This window comes from Neolamprologus brichardi, chromosome 8 (assembly GCF_056152115.1).
Source record: "Neolamprologus brichardi isolate AB-2024 chromosome 8, ASM5615211v1, whole genome shotgun sequence".
Lineage (NCBI taxonomy): Eukaryota > Metazoa > Chordata > Actinopteri > Cichliformes > Cichlidae > Neolamprologus > Neolamprologus brichardi.
Window position 1 is genome coordinate 5,788,947 of NC_142111.1, and position 20,690 is coordinate 5,809,636.

The window sequence follows — 20,690 nt, forward strand, 5'->3', positions numbered from 1 at the left end:
TGGGACCTGCAATCGACTCTTTCAAGAAATGGTATTCCCTGATGGTTTTGGCCTCTTGTAGCAGTATAATGCGCCCTGCCACAAAGCAAAAATGGTTCAGCAATGTTTCGAGGAACACAGCAGATTCCAAATTCCTCAGATCTCAATGCAATCTAGCATCTGTGGGATGTGCTGGACAAACACGTCTGATCCATAGAGGCTCCAACTTACATGACTTAAAGGATCTGTTGCAAATAACTAGGTTCAAGATAGCACAGCACTTCATCAGGGGTCTTGTGGAGTCCATGCCTGCTGACAACAGAATGGAGGCAGACGCACTTTTTCTCCTCTCCCTCATCTTCCCTGCTTATGTCCTTGTCTAGTCTCGTGTTTGTTTGTTTTTTGTATTTTCCCTGGAACATTCTCTCACAGTCTGTTCTCTAAAACCTAAAAGAGGAATTATGGATTGGATCAACTGGTCCCTAAATGCAATTGACACCCCTTTCTCAACGAGAAGTTTGGGCTTGGGTGAGCCTGAGTGCTGAAGATATCTACCTATTCGGAACCATGGTAACAAGGTTCTGGCTGATCGGAGCTGGCTTGGCCCTGACTTATCGAAGAATTAAGAAAGTGGAACTGGCTGTTAAACCCCCACAAGGCTGCCCGCTGGGATTGGAACGATGGGAGAGGCGTGAGTTTCTCAAAATGGGCTCATTGAGTCAGCACGGATAAGATCTTGGAGAGGCTACGGCTGCTGTGAATACTCAGAATAAGATCTCTGACTGCAGACTGGATACATCTCGGAAGGGCTAGCCCGGAATAACGCGCAAAATTGGATGACATCTTGGGGAGGCACACTGCCGTGAGTTCTCAGAAATCGGCTCCTTGAGCACAAGAAATGACAACATCACAGAACGCAAGTATGGCGAAGCTCGCGGCTCTCCAACAGGACCAGTGTTGGACTGTAGAACTGCTTTGAAATTCATATGAGCTGTTCGCACTAAAGTTAAAAAAATAACATCACTTCATGCGGATACCCCCTCGGCGCCAGCTACAAGGCCGGAGCTGAACAAAACACCCTGATAACGACTGTGTTTAGTCTGTTCCTTCCCATTCCATGCAAGGCCACCTGGGTTGGCTGGAAGACTGTTTACTTAGCCTGGCAGGGAGAAGGACACTGTCTCAGCTGAACTATGGACACGCACACACATACATATACTGATAAGCACTCACCGACGCATCACCCTCCCTACCCTGGATCCAACGCCACCTCCAACGCTTACCTCCCCTCTGATGTGGACATCGGGTCAGTTGGAGGCGCAGTCGAAAGATTGCAGCGGTCCCAGATCAGATGTACACACTGGAACTCTTTCCCATGTTGCTTGTCTGTGTTTATTGTGCTATGGTGTGTTGATATCTGTGCATTCCTGTATTATCCTTTTGTGTTACACATTTCAATGTTTTTTTCCTCACTACCTAGCCTGACCTGTCTCCCCAATGTGATGTTTGTGTATTGTATGTATGTATGGCTTGAGGCGACATTTGTTGTGATTTGGCGCTATATAAATAAAATTGAATTGAATTGAAATTGAATATGGTCGGCAAGGTCTGTCATCTCGGTTGTGGGCAAAAGACCTGCAACTGACAAATAAAGGCTATCTCTCATCATCTCAATGGTTCAGCAGAAGTGTGCTGGGCCCATTAACTCAGAGGTCAATATATCAAAACCATCCTGATTGCTACTGGGCTGTAGCTTGGGAGGTACTGCAGCTCATCTACTAATCAGAAGGTTGGTGCTCCAGTTTGCATACTAAAGTATCCCTGGGCAACATACTGAACTGAAGTCATTGTAGTCTAATGTCTGTGAATGTTACCTGTTCAGAAAGATCTTAGGAAGAAAAAACACAGAAAAAAATATTTGTATGACCAACCAAATATTTGGCGGGGGTCATAAAGCCTAATCACTGTATGTTATCTGTTGTTGTTAGTGGCTGATTTCACTGTTTCAATTTGGGATTCAGACTGTCAAAGGCCTCAGAGGACAATATGCAGCATGCAATCCATCGGCAGTGGAAACAGTCACAGTTTTTGTCTTTTTCCTATTTTAAATATCATTTATGTCGCCTTTTTTTCTGAGCTAGTTCAGGCAAGCAACTCAAGCTACATGGCATCCTGTCACTTTGCAACTACGCCTTTTCAATTTGGTGGTTGATTTAAGCTGCAAATTTTGCACTTCTCTCTCTTTAACAAGTCAGTGCTGCTGCTGTCCTGCATTGCAGCCCACACTTTAAACCACTCCACCACTCCAGCATCCACCCTCTGGGGACTCAGGGGGAATGTTTACTCATTGCTTCCCAATTTCTGTGTGCATTATATTTGCATGGAGAAAAAAGCTTGCAGTCTAGATCCCAAATTCTATCTGTATTCTGCTGCTGTAATGAAACAGTCGAACATGAGTAGTGTAGTATTTAATTTTTATTACGTACATCACATACATGCACATATATAGTGCTGTATATAGAAAAGTGCATTGAGACGTTAACAACAATTAACAAGAAACATTGCATTGCTAGAAAATGATCAGCGTTATAGCTTTTTCCAAGCACCAAGCAAAACATAAATAAAAAGAGACTATTTTAATTAATATTAATATATCTGCATATGTAATGAGTGAGAAAATTTAATTACCACACCACCGTAAGGAGTAAATCAAAACACCATTCAATTGATCCACGTTTAAAGTTAATTATCAAATAAAAGCTTAAATCAAAAGTGTATTTGTGGAAGAAAAAAACCCACACACATTCTCCTATTAATAGGTGTTTGTGTGCAGTGTTGTGATTGCATGTGTGGATGAGGCCTGCAGTGCTGCAGGGCAAAGATAGGAACAAGCCACTGAGCTATGGGTGTTAAGCCAAGTGCTATGAGCTAGGTCTGTGTGTCCTGCCAGAGCAGAGGGAGTCAGAATAAAAAGCCATAACAAGCAGAGTACAAAACTGGAACACCAGCTCTACTTTTAACCAGTCTTCTACCCGGACATTCAGTTAAAATTCCACCCAGGCCCAAACACACCCCCACACGCGATTTTACACTCGACACGTCTTGATCTATTTCTCGTCCAGAAGTGTAGTGTTGTAGTCCAAATTCCACAAGCTGGCATCCAAGTTGAACATGGTCCAGAGTATGTGAAGTACATAACAATAGAAACTCTGATAACCACAATAATTAGCCTGTAAGATTTTCTTCCAGCCTTCCACGAAGATTTATACCACTGTGCCGCTAATATGCTTTGCAGTCAACTTTGTTTGAAGGGCTGGTAGCAATATGCTTGCTTCAGCGCTTCAAACAAAAATCACACAATTCCTTAAAGACAGAGAAAGAAACCACGCTGAAGTTTGCTCTTTTCCCCACTTAGCTGAATAATTTACATATGTGGAAATACAGGAAATGGCAGAGGAAACCAGTGAGCCCTCACTTCCTCAGCACACTGAGATCCACATGGTGGCTGATGAGCTCTTGATGAGGCTTTGGCAAAGACGGTGCAACTTGCCTGATGGATGCTGCCAAGTGGGCTGTAAGGTGGTTTGGCTGCCACTGAGGACACAGGGGAGGTTTGCTGGAACAGGACTGTGGAGAAAATGACAGTGGGAGGAGGAGGGAGGGGGTGTAATGGAGGAGGTAGATCAGTGGAAGGGTGCAAAGCCAGATGCATAGCAATCTCAAGTCAACAGGTGTCCAATGAGCAGTCATTCAACTTTCTATTTTCTGCCCAGTGCTATTCTAACAGCAGAAGAACAAAGTGGTGAGCTAGAGCGATGCGGATAAGAGTCAGCAAGCTTAGGCGGCTCCAAACTGTAGAGCTTGCATTAATGAAACATCCTCTTGAGGAGAAAAACTACACTTGAATGTGCATTTATATACCCTATAAGCACGTTGTCGTCAAATAGTCCCCAAATGTGTGCCTCCTATAAAGAAAAAATCATTTCAAAAAGCGAAGATTCATCTTCTTTACTTTCATGCCCGCTAGGACCTGAGTGGGACATGCACGCTGCAAAGTAAAGAGAAAATAAAGCATGTGCTCGCAGCCAAAGCAGGAAGCTGGAAAAACATCCCAAACATCGGATAACAAGCCAACAATGAATATTTCATGGCTGTGTTAGTCAGCAATGAGTCAGACGATTGTCCACTGAAGCAGTGATTGACCATTCATAGTACAGCTGTTTTTCTTTTTTCAAATATAAACCATATAATATAATATAAACTTGCCTGGGCCGTATCCAGCTGTAGGGCAAACCAACTATGAATATAACATCTATAAGGTCAATAACTAGCTTATAAAGTTCGGTTTATTTTAGCATTATATGACTATACAAAACAGCAGTATTCACCAATGGACAATATGTATAAGCAGGTATATACATATATACTTGCTGACTGATCAGCAGTAAACGATCTGTGTCACACCAAGGTTAAACCTGAGGTTACTGTCCTTCAGGCAAAAATCGACCTTCGTAGTGCAGACCTCAGCAGAGTGTGATTTGTGAAGGGGAAAAAAAAGAAAAACGACTTTGGGGGGAGGGGTATGTGTGTCTTGTCCCTACCAGGGATAAAAATAATTTTAGCATAGGCAAAGATAAGTAGACCAGAAGGGGGAAGTCCCACATATCCCGTCTCAGCAGATCATACCGGGGCCTCAGGCTTGTTAACACTTCTGAATATTTCAGCCAGGTGGATTTGTATGTCCAAGGTCCCATGATGCTCTCTCCCTCTCTCGCTGTCTGTCTCTTTATATCTCTCACTCCTTAAGTGTTTGTCTGTGTGTCTGCTATTATCTTTGTTGTGTGAGTCGAAATGTACTTACAAAGTCACCTGAGAGAACCATCTGAACTTTGAGGACAGAAAGTTCGTTGACTGTATTATGAAGGCAGGGTTAGGGTTAGTCACTAATAGATGGAGTTAAGGTGCCCTCATTACAAAAACACTTAACAATGACGTCATGAAAGACAGATTGTTGGTGATTGCTGATTGGAGGGTGAATGTGTGTAAATCTTAGATAGAAAGCACTTCAACGTAGGAAACAAGAGCTTGTGTAAATGGGTGGATCAGACTGTATAAAACACTTGGAGTGTGCAAGTAGAGTTGAGTTTGCAATATTTAGTATAATAAAGTCATTTAACAGGATCCTATCAGGCTACTCTAACTTAACTGAAGCAACATAGGGTAACAAGTTTTAACTCTTTACTCCTTGAACACCTACTAAGGACGATCCTTGAAGCTCTCCTCTGATCTGAGTGGTGTCTGTCATATTTGAGGCTTGCTTATAGAACAAAATGACTGGGTTTGCATCAGGAATGAGTCAGGATGGTCTCTGCCTTTGTAGGTACCCAAAACCAGTAAACTATTCAAATGGTCATCAAACCACATCTTTATGGATATTTATAGAGGAAACGCTTGTCAGGGAAAGAGTGAAGACAATTGGCCCCTTATCTGCTAAATTAAAGTGCAGAAACTTCTCTAAGCTTGACTATCAAACTAGGCTGCATGCACTTTAAAGATAATTATGGAAGCACCAATAGCTAGGTGAAGACATATGTTCAGATGGCATGAATGCTGGCTTTATTTGGAGCGAATACCTACTGATCTGAGAACTTTTACTTGAACCACCTAATAAATTTTCACTGCATAAACAGACCTCACAGTCCCACTTCATCTGATGAGCTTAAGGTGACTTCACATACACCTGTCACACCTCACAAACACAGAACACTGTTAATCAGTGCATGTTCAGCTCCCACTGATTGGCAGAAAAGACGTGTTTAATGCAGAATAAACTCCTATAATAAGGGCCCTCTTGGATGGATGGATGGATGGATGGACGGATGGAAAGCTTGGTAGCTGAACCGATGGCCTGCCATAAGTTACAGTTTGATATAATAGGGATGGGTTCTTACAACAAATCATACAAAACTATTTGAGTAGCACAAAAAATGAAAGCATGGATGTGGAAATCATCATAATAGATCGCCTTTAATTTTCCAAGGTTTCCAACCCTATTCCTAACACTAACCCTAGGTATATCCAACATGTATTCTCTCTTTTTATTACATTGTTAAACACTTATATGTCATTTTAATTGGTGTGTATTTAAAATAAAAAAGTGGAAAACATGATTTATGCAAGCAGAAATCCTTAAGATATTTTACTGCAGATCAGTTGGACATTTAGTCTCAACAAACCAGGTACTGAAGTATCCAAGCATCCAAATAAGAGTCCATTGAGTCTCTGCGTCTGACTTCTTAGTGCTGTGTACTATGGAAAAAAAAAACAGAATGAAATTGAATCAGAGGAAAGGCTGAATGAGAAACTGATGATTCGCTCTTCCAGAAATTGTCACAGCACCTGCAAACAACACAATAGAGTGGAGAATGTCGTTAAGTATCCCTATTGTGTGCCAAGTTTGTGAGTGCACACGTGTGCGTTCTGCACTTTGCAGAGTGCTTACCTTTACAGGGCAGGGCGATGCTAAGTGTTCCAGTCAAATGGATCCAGTGAACAGGATGTGGAAACACTGACATGCGCGTCAATCCAAAAAGCATCCGCTCACGCGAATACGTACTGACACATTCGGAGGCGAACGCATTACACTTGAAAGTCAATGCAGCTAAAAGTACTGCTTTGGTCCAGCATATTCAGAAAGATATTAAAGCATAATGAGAGCTCAAAGACTAATGCAGTTTGCTCATTTCCTTCAACGTTTTGTGCTTCAGAACATTCAGGTCATGTTCACGATTGTGTTACTTAGTCGTCGTTTGGTTCTTCCCTTGTGGTTTCTAAATGTCTTTGTCCCTGCATCGTCTTTGCTCCACTCTCTGTGTTCTCCGTTTGTCTTTGCATTCTAAGTCGGTTTTTAATTACTTTCTCTTTTATGTTGCTTCACATTGCTTTAATTTGTCTCTTCCAGCCTTTAGATTGTGTCCTCCGCACTGTTTTCAGCGTTGTGTCCTCCGCACTGTTTTCAGCGTTGTGTTGCCTTCCGGACTAAGTTTCAAAGGTTCAGACAATAATATAATGAATTTACGTTGAATAGACGTGTTGTATATACATTCTTAGGTAGATGGCCATTTTACTCTGTCCACCACTTTGGTCCAGGATGGTTTTTGAATTTGGCTCGATGGACTGTGAATGTCTGAATGGACAATTCTCCCTACAAGTAGCACCATTAGTACAATTTTTGAATTATACAGTATTTTTGTGCATCATCAAACACCTGTGAAACTAGTGACATTGGTTTGTGTTTAGTTCCTTGGAATGATAAAGGCAATAAGACAAACACAGTGCTGGAGGGTAAAGGAAGTGTGGGGAAATGAATGGGCATAAAGAGAATCAGACTAGGGTGATGAAAACAAATGAGACCAAGTCATGACTCACAGCTGCAAAACGTGTATTATATATTTTGACAATTTTTTTGATGCAAATTAAATTGCACAACAATGTAAAATGAAAATGATGACCAGTTTATGAAAGGCCGGGGTGGCTGGGCCGTTGTGATAAGATATAAGCATTAGAGGTGGAACAATACTCATATCGATATTGAACCGTTCGATACAGTGCTTTCGGTTCGGTACGCATATGTATCGAACAATACAAATTTTTTTATTTATTTTATCAACTTTTCTTCTGACGATGCTGTCTGTGTTGAGCTCTGCCTAGGCTGCACTGTTGAGTGCAGATCCACTGAGCACAGCGCAAGCTAGCAAGACAGAAGCTAAGCTCGTTGCAACATGGCAACTACCTCAACGCTACCCGAAACTGAACCTCCCCCACCCTCATTCAGATCTGGCGTTTGGAACTATTTTGGTCTTCATGTGACGTATGACCCTGATGGTAAGCGCGTCATGGACAAAAGTAAAACAGTATGTCGGATGTGCCACGCAATGCTCAATTACATGGGTGGGAACTAGTGCGTTAGCGCAGTTAGCTTGTTAACGTGTTGACACCATCCAGCCCCACGCACGGGACGATCCGCGGTAATTCGTTAATGGACATTTGCCTTGTTGTGGCCTTAACGTCATTTCAGATTAACGCTGACAGCACTAGTGGGAACACAACAAATATGACTGCACATTTACTCCGACATCATCCTAGTGCAAAGACAAGTGGAAGCAGACAAAAACAACAAGCACGCATGCTACAAACTTTACCCGAGTCATTTAGACAGCCGTTAGCACATGATTCTCCTTATGGGGACCTGATATGTTTAATATGCTGCTGAGAATATAGCCCAGAAGAAGCGTATAGTATAGCTTTTATTTTGGAAAGAGCCATTTCTCTGTAATAAACTCTCTTTTCCAAAGATGAGGGATTTCTCAATCAGATTTATTTATTATTATTTTATTGTTTCAGCAACATTACATTTAAAAACTGTACGTTTGAGTTAAAATATATATTTATAATTTTAATAAATGACAAATTAAAAAAACATGAACATTTTTTTTGTATCGAAAAAATATCGAATCGTGGCACCAAAGTATCGAACCAAACCGTGAATTTTGTGTATCGTTGCACCCCTAATAAGCAGTGAGACTTTAGTCCAAACTTAAGTCGATCCAGGTGGGTGTTGGATTTCACCAGGGATGCTCTTTGTCACAGAGTCTGTTCATAATTTTTTTGGACCGAATTTTTATGTGGAGTCAACTGGCGGAAGGCTTTTTGTGGATGATGTAGCTCTGTTGGTTTCAGGGTATGGCAGCCTCCAGCTCACAGTGAAGCAGTTTGCAGCTGAGTTTGAAGCGGCAGGAATTAGAATTTGCATCACCAAGTCTGCCCATTATAGATCGTCTGTCAGGCTCCTGCTGACAGACGAGCCGGTCTGTTGTGTTGACGAGCTGAGCACACAAGCAAAGTTGTTTTTTTACTGGTTGATCTACATCCTGATCTACATCTCACCTGTGGTCACGAGATTTGGGTAATGACTGAAAGAATGAGATTACGGATGCATGCAATGGAAATTTGCCTTCTCCAAAGGGTGTCCTAGCTCAGCCTTAGAGACAATGTGAGACATTCAGTCTTTTGAGAGGGACATAGAGTAGAAACTCTACTCTTACACAGTTGATAGGTGATGAAAGGCATCTAATTAGGATACCTCAAGGGGTCACAGCAATCGGTGTGTGAACAGTGAACATTAACAGGCTTGGATACTGGTCTATAAACAATTTCAACACACAGTACAATTGGGAAATGTTACCCCCTCCTCAATCTGGCATTAAAAAACTAATGTGAGTTGTTTAACCATCAGTATTTTCTTTGGGTATTCAAGTATTTTACATGCTGTTAAAGGACATTTATGCATCACTATTCCAAAATAAAATATTAAAAGAAAATAGCTGAGGACCATTTGTTTAATTTTTACTCTCACGGTGAGCTTACTGGGAACGGATTAATTCAATATTTCCCATCTCAAAGATACTAAACGCATTGTTCAAATTACGCCTTAGATTCCATTATAGTGCCCGGTCTTTTTCTTTATTTCTTTTGTTTTTTTTTCCGAGGGAGATACTGATTACATTTGGGAACCTTCTGCAGATATTGAGAAAAACACAGCCTCTTTGATGAATATTCATTAATCAAAGGGCCTGGGTTCATCAAGATGTAGCGAACAGGAAAGGTCATTTTTATTGCACCGGAATGTTTCTTCATTGAGTGTCTTTGTGGAACAAGTGAAAAGACCATTACAAACAATCTTTCTATACTTTAATAATTTAAATGAAGTTAGAAGTACACTGAAAATAGCAGATAATATTATTCTGGACCACCCATCATTTAAGCATGCCTTTATTCAGCCCAGAAAAGACCGAATTTAATTTATTCTTTGTGTCAGTATACTAGGAATGGCATATATAACACCAACTGCATGGGCTTTTCTACTTGTGTGTAACTGCAATAAATCTGTAAAAAGATGAACGGATGCCGAATCGATTGATTTGCATCTGACCCACATCCATATGATTAGAATAACAACGAGGACCGTGGTAAAACGCAGACTTAGGTAAATGTGAGCTATGAGAAGACATTTTAGGTTGAATGAATGTGAATGAATGTTCAATCTATAACGATAAAGCTCACGGTGATGCTAACATGATGATTATTTAGTGTGTTCAATAAGCCGTTAGTAGTGTTGCACTTAGCTGTAGAAAGTGCTTAAGACAACCGATGCTGTCTGTTGTAATGCCATTAAGCTGTTGCTCTGGAACTACAGTGCATGACTCCACGATCAATTAAACAAGATCAATTTAAAAAAACAAAAACAAGGTGAGGTGAAGGAGAGTCCATCTGTTAATTGTCTTAATCCATTTGTAAACTGTCAGCAGGGCTGCTTATATCAAAGCACACACGATGAGTAATGGCAGCTCCGTGTTATTTTCAGAGTCTAGACCAATTAGCGAGAGCTTAAGTGCTTGTTGCTCTATGGGCTGAGGCATGTACAATCTATATGTTTACATCACAAATAAAATATATTGATTAGTAAAGCAGCAGTGAATGAAGTTATTCAATAATTTGGAACAATCAGTAATACAGCAATTAATCAGATTGGCAAGGCATTCAGTGACGAATGCAACCCTCACCTCCCAGAATTCTCTGCAGTGCTCTGCTTTAGTCTTCCCACTTCATCTCATCCTTTATTTACCAATTAAGTCATATATATCTTGATCAACAATGTTGGAAGTAAATCTCTATAAAGTAATTACATTTTTCTTTAACAGCACATATAGAGTCATTTTCAGTAATCACATTGCAGTTTAATCACACAGTGGCAAAGATTTGTTACTTGGTATCTGACTTCAGGAGGAGTCCACAACCTTTTACACACGGTGTAATTTTATTTCACAAAATGACAAGAAAGAGCAAAGTGTGCCTTGAAACAACTGCTGATAACCTGACATGGACTCTTTGCACTAAGCCAGTACACAGTGAAGCTAAAGTGTATGCTGACCCTGGCTAAGCAGTCAGAGCCTGACAAACAGGTAACAAAAGCAGTGATGAGCGGTCAGGCTCGTTTCATGTGTACCCTGTTTGCACCTGTTTCTACAATGGAATTGCTTTGGCAATCTCTGTGAAGTGCTCTTTGGACTTTGCACTCAGCTTTGTGTTAATACTAAAACACCAGGAAAAGGTCTTGTGTGTGTCCATATTAGGATCAAGATTTGTGCTATTGCATGGCCTAAGGTTTACTTTGTTAAATGGTAAATATGTAACAATCCATCTCAAGGATGGACGTTAAAGTAATAACACAAAAATAATGTAAAGTATTGTGTAATACATACTGTGTAAAGTCAATGCCTTTACACACCAGACACCTAAAATCTGTGTAGGTTTTTCCTGCCTGTCCTCCCTTAGACATTGTCATACTGTACCACATATAATGTAAAATCTAAAATAACACAAATAGATAGGACTTAAAAATAATATTAAATATACGTTAAAAATATTTTTGAGAGTCCCCTCATTCTTACTGCCGCTGTTCACGCCGACCATGTAATCTCGCAGAATGTATTTGCACCACTGCATTTGGCACAAGCGGTCAGAGCTCAAAACTTGCAGGTAACACTGGTAAAATACTATTTTACCTCAGACACACAGCAAGATGCTGCTCCAGGTCAATCGGCTCTCTGGAATTATTTCTCCCTCCTCACATGTGTTCCCAACACTGCCAGCAAGACCTGAGTCAAACCATGAAATTCCCCCTCTCTCTTCTCATGAAAAATTGGATGGACCCAGATTCTCAGTTTCTTAATGTTCTTTCTTTGAAACATCAGGAGCAAAACCAACAACAACATCTGGAGCAGCTCATCATCGCTTGATGTCAACTTTGTTTTCACATCGTTTATTTTTAGGGCAGATTTTTTGTACGTGACACAACAAGTGATCTGAAAAATCAAGACTTTGTCATTTTTTGGCCTTACCAATAATAAGAATCAGTGCCATGAATGATGAGTGATTATAGTCCATGGTTAATTTTGGTAAGCATCTCATAGTATAACAGTCATGTTGACCTGTTGATTGCAGTAGTGTGAGAGTTAACATTGTTGCCTCACAGGAGCAAACTGGGGTCTCTCTGCATAGAGCTTCCAGGTTCGTGTGCCTGTGCAGGTTTCCCACCCCACACCTCAAGTTAAATGAGGGATTATGAAAATGGGTGAATAATCTACATAAACTTCCTTATCACACAACTCATTAGCTGCACATGTGTTCATTATCTGTCTCCACGCAAGGATGCTTCAGTAGTGACTGAGTTATGTGGCAAACTTGTTTTATCTGTGAGAGTACGTGCTGAGGAGCACAAATGTAAAATTACTATTGAAGAGTCTGTCACACATTTTGTGGTTATTTAATGCTTTTTTTTTGTCTTTTGCTTTAAAAAAACACTTTCTGATCACATTTCCCTAACTACCTTTATTGATGTTCTTCTGGCAATCCTCCTCTACTGCTGAGCTCCACATCTGGGTTCAGATGTGCATTCTCTGCAGCATCCTTGATTTGTGGTCAGACTTTCGGGAAATTTTCTGCCTGCAAAAGGCCTGTGAAGAATCTAGCATAATTTCTCTGACCTTTTTGATTAAACTCAGATAAATGTGCACTTACTTTTGAATAAGATGACTATTCTAACACCTTATGCTTTCCGTTGCTGAGATTGAAATCCATCAAGTAAAGCTGCAAAGACGATAACAACAGAGCAGATTATGCAGATTGATTTTTGTTTTAAAAAGGGAGCTGGGGTTAAGCTAACTATTTAAAACTTGTTCCCTTAGCAATAGTCATATACTGTTGTAAAAAAAAAAAAGAAGAAGAAGAAGTAATGCAGAGGGCTCTTATTATTACTCATAAATTATGTTTGTCTCTGTGCCCAAAGTAATTTGACCCAAAGCAGAGCAGGAAGTGAGATCTGCTTTGCATTCTCATACCTTAGGCTTCCTCCCAATACACTTGCACAAATCCCTATCCTACTCAGCATACACACAAGTTTCCTTTGGTGTTTAAATATTAACACAAAGCTAAGAGCAAAGCGGAAAATCAGCCCAAAGATCACTTTATCGAAAAATGTGGCCACAGCAGTTCTTCTGTTGGCGTGAGTACAGGTACAAATGGAGGCTCCAGTGTTATAAGCATGACTACTCATCTCTGCTTTCATTACCTACTGGTAACAACTCTTTGATTGCTTGGGTTGACTTGGTTCAGGAGTGGCTATGGGGAAAAAAAAGATTTCTCATTTGGAGGTTTTGGCTCGTGTATCTCACATCCTCAGTGCAGAAGCAGTGATGTGAGTAAGGCTACGTCTGCACTGATAAATTTGAAAACAGCGTTTTTGTCTAAAAACGCTCTGCGTCCACACTATCGTTTTCAGTCGTTTCATCCACACTGAAAACGCTACGTCCCTGTACTGCGCATGCATAAAATGTAAGACCATTCAACCTGCATCATTTTCGTCTGCCATTTGTTGACTTTCCGGCTCTTTGAAATGTCACGGCAAAATGTCGAGGAAAAGTGCCGAGTTTTATCTGGAGCTATCTGGAGCATGTCCAAACTGATATTGTTCTTTAATAGGGCTGACAAAATTGAGAGCAAACAAAACAACTGCTGTACAATGCCGTCCGCCGTCTTAGTTGAATTGGTCACATGACTGCATCATATGAATAAAATGTGTCACCGTTTTCGAAAAACCTCAGTTTTCGCAGTCCACACTGCGACGCGAGAGAAAAATATGCGTGCGGACATGGCTTGAGAGACACTGTAGCGTGAATAATCCCTGTTGGATGGTTGGAGAGGTTGGTCACACGTTGGAAGTTAATGCAAGATAATGCTGTTTATTTCCATAGTCCAAGTTACTTGACAATGTCTGTTGTACGCCTTTATTGGTGTTTACGATTGTGGCCATGGCAATCTTCTTTGGCTCTCGGAGGAGGCGGACGCACTTTTTCCCCTCTCCCTTATCTTCCCTGCTTATGTCCTTGTCTAGTCTCGTGTTGTTGTTTTTTTTTGTATTTTCCCTGGAACATTCTCTCACAGTCTGTTCTCTAAAACCTAAAAGAGGAATTATGGATTGGATCAACTGGTCCCTAAATGCAATTGACACCCCTTTCTCAACGAGAAGTTTGGGCTTGGGTGAGCCTGAGTGCTGAAGATATCTACCTATTCGGAACCATGGTAACAGGGTTCTGGCGGATCGGAGCTGGCTTGGCCCTAACTTATCGAAGAATTAAGAAAGCGGAACCGGCTGTTCAAACCCCCACAAGGCTGCCCGCTGGGATTGGAACGATGAGAGAGGCGTGAGTTTCTCAAAATGGTCTCATTGAGTCAGCACGGATAAGATCTTGGAGAGGCTACGGCTGCTGTGAATACTCAGAATAAGATCTCTGACTGCAGACTGGATACATCTCGGAAGGGCTAGCCCGGAATAACATCTCTGGGCGCAAAATTGGATGACATCTTGGGGAGGCACACTGCCGTGAGTTCTCAGAAATCGGCTCCTTGAGCACAAGAAATGACAACATCACAGAATGCAAGTATGGCGAAGCTCGCGGCTCTCCAACGGGACCAGTGTTGGACTGTAGAACTGCTTTGAAATTCATATGAGCTGTTCGCACTAAAGTAAAAAAAATAACATCACTTCATGCGGAGACCCCCTCGGCGCCAGCTACAAGGCCGGAGCTGAACAAAACACCCTGATAACGACTGTGTTTAGTCTGTTCCTTCCCATTCCATGCAAGGCCACCTGGGTTGGCTGGAAGACTGTTTACTTAGCCTGGCAGGGAGAAGGACACTGTCTCAGCTGAACTCTGGACACGCACACACATACATATACTGATACTGATAAGCACTCACTGACGCATCACCCTCCCTACCCCGGATCCAACGCCACCTCCAACGCTTACCTCCCCTCTGATGTGGACATCGGGTCAGCTGGAGGCGCAGTCGAAAGATTGCAGCGGTCCCAGATCAGATGTACACACTGGAACTCTTTCCCATGTTGCTTGTCTGTGTTTATTGTGCTATGGTGTGTTGATATCTGTGCATTCCTGTATTATCCTTTTGTGTTACACATTTCGATGTTTTTTTCCTTGCTACCTAGCCTGACCTGTCTCCCCAATGTGATGTTTGTGTATTGTATGTACGGTCGGCAAGGTCTGTCATCTCGGTTGTGGGCAAAAGACCTGCAACTGACATTTAAAGGCTATCTCATCTCATCTCATGAAGAGCCTGTATTTGTAACTACAAACCTAACTAAGTTGTTTTGTGCCTATAGGCAAGATTCTGATTCTCCACTACCAATTATAACCCATACGAATCTTGGAAACGTAGTACCCTCATGGACTTTCAAACAATTCTGCAGGAATGATAAGGATGGACACATTTTGTCTGTGAAAAGCTGTAGCTTCAGCTCCCTATTCCAGAGGCGCAGTTCATTTAAAGAGATTATACATAATGCACGGTGATAAACTTTCTTTTGGAACAAAAACCAAACACCCCAGGGATGATAGCACTGAAACTGTAGACACCGTTTACTGCTAATCTGATCCTGCCAGGCAATCCTGTTTACTGTGCACTCTAAATCACACTGTAATGATTTCTTTGAGCTCAAGATGTTTGTTTAAGCAACTTGAAAAAAGAGAGAGAAAAAAGCTGTGACTACCTCCGTAAACGCACGCTGGAGCTGATAACAGCTTCTTTGCTATTTTTACCTCCATGTTGCTTCCAAAGAGGACACACTGTGCAAGTAGGGAGAAGTGTTTGTGTGTGTACATGTACAAGTTTTTTTTAGAGGATTTATAACCACAGTAATTATAGCCATGCTCTGTCCTGTGTGTCCCTGACAGATATGACTGAGAGCTGTGAGGGGACACAAAAAGAAGAAGCAGTTGGAGACACAGACGGGAGCAGAGCCCGAACTCCACTTCACTCCATTTGACCACAAGTGAGACTGAGGACAGAGAAGATGTCTTGAGTATTTTGTTTTTTAACATGTGCGGACACAATTATGTTAAATGAACACCTGGAGGAACCAGTGCTGTTGGACACAATGTACAAAACAGAACCCCCTCCTCACCACCCTCGCATCCATATTCATCACTTGCAGAACTTCCTGTTGCACAGAGAGAGACCAGCGTCAAAACACACAAAACAGGCTCGTCATATTTTTTCGGGTTTTCTCCCATGCTTGCTTTCTGTGCTTGCGCTGGGTGAGCCTGCATGCTGGCCCAGGGCAAGCTGTTATTTCCTGGTGACTGAGAGAGGTGTACAGTACATGCTGCTGACGCACAAGAAAAACAGGAATCGAGGGTGTGATTTTGAATAACACATAAAAAACCAAAACAAAAAACAAATGTAAAATCAATGTACTTACGCTGGTCAAGTGGCAAAATATTACACAATGTCTTTAGCTGGTCCTCGCGACCCCTTCTTGGAGGGCACTGTAAATGTTTTGTTCTTCAAAACAGCAGGTAGAAAAAGATACCGACTACAAAATGAAGACAAATTGTAAATGCTAAAACATGAATGCTGTTATGAACTTCTAAACTCCCACTCTCTGGATTTCCTGTTTTATAAAGAGCGCTCATGAGATACTCCAAAATTAATGGAGCCCTAAGGAGGTGTAATCCAAATATGTACATTGTGTGGTGATTTTCTGCAACCACCGTAAAGAGCTGCTTTTCTTTACTGATGTGCTCATCTGCTCTGGTTTGTATAGAAGCTTGTTTCCACCACTGAAAATGTTTTTTTAGCCATCCATAACTCAAAATATTGTGTTATGTATCTCAAAATTAATTAATTGAGTTAATCAGCTAAAATGTTTAAGAAAATAACTCTTCCAATCAGGAAGCGCTGTAGTCAACATGACTGTTATACTATGAGGTGCTTACCAAAATTAACTAATAACTAATTAAGTTATCCAGAAGCAGAACATGGAAGGCATTAGCTACCAGTGCTATAGCTAAGCTAGCAATGCTACAGCTACGCTAGCCGCATTCGGCTGACTTACCAGCGCTACTGCTGCTTGTCATAAATGTTCAAACTGAGGAGCATTGGGTTAGCTTAGTGGGATGAGCAGGTGACCATATGCTATATGGCCAGGGAGAGCAGTAGACCCTGGTTTGATTCTAACCCGTGGGCCTTTGCTGCATGTCTTCCCCTCTCTCCCCAGTTTCCTGTCTCCTTACACTGTTACTATTGAATAAAGGCTAAAATGGCCCAATAAAATAAATAAATGTTCAAACTGCTGAGTACTCTCAGCATGGCTTTACAAATGATGAAATGTGCTATTAGCTGACTCACAGGCATTAGCATAAAAGTAGCTTGTTCATGTTTACTACACTTCGGTAGCACATTGATGATATCACTACCTGATTTTCAGTACGCATTTGTCTATGCCATCTGCTTCTGGGTAAGCAGCTTCCTGATTTGCAGAGTTAAGTCAAAATTCCAACAAAATAACTCAAAATTTAAAGTCATGCTTGTCCTCTTCTCTCCTCTCTTGAATTCCTACCAACCAATAACGTCCATTAGCAAAATACTGGCATCTTTTAGAAAAACAGCTTTCATGTAAGTAAAACTAATGGGTATTTGTAGTGTTTTATTTCAGTGCAGACACATTATTGATTGTGTATTTGTGAAAATAAAAATAAAATATGTGCTTTTGTTGTCTAGAAGCAGGTGTAAATAACTATTTCAGCCATTTAGCTTCATCCAGTCTTGTTGAGGCTTTCTTATGAGCAACCCTGCTGTACCATCTGGTTGCATTACGGCCAATTTGTGTAGAAATGGATGGGAAATTGAATGGCTGTTGTAGATTGGCTGCTAGGTGCAATTTTTTTTGCGCTCTAAATGTAAAGCCATCTTAAATAGAAGCCTTTTCAAAACGACAGGAAAAAAAAGAAATTTCAACTCTTCTTGCCATGCCCAAAAATAAAAATCAATAATCCATCTTAAACTGGTTCTATTATTCTTTCAAAAAATCCAGCTCCAGACTGGTCTTAACCTTGATTCAAAACACGTTTTTTTTCCACAGAGCCAAGTTTGATGTCAGTGAGAACAGATATCCCCAACAGCACTCTCTGAAACACATGGCTCTGGCTGTGAGAAGCTACAGAAACCTGCTGTTTACATCTTTTTTCTGTAAGAGTCATAAGAAACTTGCCTTAAAGAACGAGAAAAGGAAGCAAAAATGGCTTATTTTTGAGATCTGAGCTGAGGTGCTAAACCAGGCCAAGTTCATCTGTATAGCACAAAATCACAATTGCTGCCACAAGGAACTTTATACCCAACAGTATTGGGTGGGGGGGAAACAACAATCAAGCAATAGGTGATGATGGGAAGAAAAAAAACTTCACTTTTGATAAAAAAAAAAAGAAAAAAGAGAAAAACCTTTAGCAGAATCAGGCTCAACGAGGGGTAGCCATTTGCTGTTACCGGTTGGTGGTGTGGGAAATAAGAAATAAAAAAGGCGAGTAAGGATAGGCGGTCCTCTTTAAAGCTATGCACGTGACGCACTTTGTGGTCACTTGTGGGTGAATTTTGTTTCCTTTGTTACCTGTTTCCAGGCAAAGCTAGCCAGGTGCCTGTGACTGCATCACAAAAACTGTAAAGAATAAAGAGTTAGGAGATCAGACCCGGACCCCGGTCTAAACTGTTTCTTTAGAGGCAAGAGCCAGCTCCCCGTTTTCAGAAAAGAGTTTGGAGTTTGGCACAAAATTTAACAGCAAGTTAAGGGAACAGTTGCCGTTTTATCCAGGGAAGAAAAACAAATGTTAATGTGTAATCATTTATTCTCAAAAGGATGGGGAAAAAATAAAACAGATTTCTAATGTAATCTTTACATTTAAAGCTTAAATCTAATGTCCTTTAAGTTTTTATTAATCAGATATACGATCTGTACTGCTGAAGCGATCTGGATATTTCATATTGTACGCTACACCTGAGCTAAGAGTTCTTCTTCCTGCCAAATCCCGTATTAATACCTGGTGTTTTCCTCTGCAAAAAGCTTTGAGAGTCATGGGTTTGTTCCCCCACTGCATCTCTTGGATTGCCATGAACTGATGAACAAATACAGCCTATTAGATTTGCCTTTAATGGGATTGAATCTAAATTAGCGCTATGGCTAGCAATATTCTGTATTTTCTTGCATAGAAAAAGTGTGAAGAAGAGTCCAAAACAAAGAATGAATAGGTCTCAAATGTCTTTATAGCTATGTGTAGCTTTAGCTTGATTCACAAACTGCTAAAAACACATCAATATGGTTAGAGCACAGCATGATAGCACTGTGTTGTTGTTTTGCCTAGACCAGGGGTCTGCAACCCTTAACACCCAAAGAGCCATTTGGACCCGGTTTCCACGCAAAAGAAAACACTGGGAGCCGCAAATACGTTTTGACATCTAAAATGAAAATAACACTGTATATATTGTTTTTTACCTTTATGCTTTGTGTGAACAACTAAGGTGTGTTGCTTAAATCCATGACGTGCTACAGAGAAAATTACATTTTATTCATGTAATTAACACATTTTGAACTCTTAAAGAAATATAACAAAAGGAAAGACACCCAGCTGAACTAAAGGGATCCATGTAGCAAACAAAAATGTTGTGAGCCGCCACCCTTATATCACCTTTGGGCTTTTGGAGCCTTGACCTGACTTTTAAAAAATAATTGGAAAAAAGCACTATGCTGCTAAAGAAAATGAAAAATAGATGTTTGCACAATTCTGCCTAAATATGTATTTTACCTGGTTAATGTGTGTGGCGGGGCGTGGTCTGCGGCGCCGCTGCAGGGGAGGCGGACGCACCTGAGCGGGACCCGCAATCACGCCTCGCCACCTTTACGTCTGTGCTGTCTGTGCTGTTGTGTTGGTGTGTGTCGGGCTGTGGGCTGCAAGGCTGCAGCCGTCTCTATGCATCAGCAACTGTGTGTGAAAGGTGGTCAATAAAGACATGCTGAAAAGCGTGTTCATGCGGACATCGTCGGGTCTGCCGTGATATGTTTACAATGGGACTTCTGCTCCTGGGCCTCTGCGCGTGGCGTCTGGGGAGGTCACTTTCATCTTTGCACGGGACTGTGGGCTGTCATCCGTGAGGCGTGAGCGGAGTTTGTTTTTAACAAAGTTCACAGTGGAGAACAGCTGCTGACATAATGTCGATCCGAAGATCCATAATTGGCCTACCTGGGGTTGAAAGTCTCGATAAATGGCGTTTCGGTGGGTACACCGGCTTCCGCGAGTGTGACGCTTATTTTGAGAAATGAAAAAATAATAGAATATAATTTTATTTTTATATTCCAATACCACAATAATCTTCCAATTTAGAACTACAAGTTAAAAAAGAACTAACATAAATAAAATACACTTCAGCTAAATACCCCAATAACCCAAACCACACGGAGCCGCACTATAAGGACTAAAGAGCCGCAGGTTGCCGACCCCTGGCCTAGACTGTCATAATAATGTTGGTACATGATCAACACAACACTGACCAACGACCTTGTCTTAGCATTCACTTAGCATTAGCCAAGCTGTTAAAACTATTGCAAGCCAACATTATCACGTACAAATTAATAAAGAAAACTCTTCCTTCCATCACCCCTGAGCAGTCATGATAGATGGCCGTCCCTCCCTGAGCCTGGTTCGGGCGGAGGTTTCTTCCTGTTAAAAGGGAGTTTTTCTTTCCCACTG

The 20,690-nt window shown here is 41.2% G+C and overlaps 1 protein-coding gene across 1 annotated transcript in view; it reads left to right on the forward strand.

The window, feature by feature from the left end:
* uts2r1 (urotensin 2 receptor 1) overlaps positions 1 to 18,116 on the forward strand; it is a 64,490-nt gene extending 46,374 nt beyond the window's left edge. The window contains exon 4 of the mRNA XM_006797010.3: positions 15,849 to 18,116. The gene's annotated coding sequence lies outside the window, so the exon portion shown is untranslated. The remainder of the gene's footprint in view (positions 1 to 15,848) is intronic.
* The last annotated feature ends 2,574 nt before the right edge of the window (positions 18,117 to 20,690 follow it).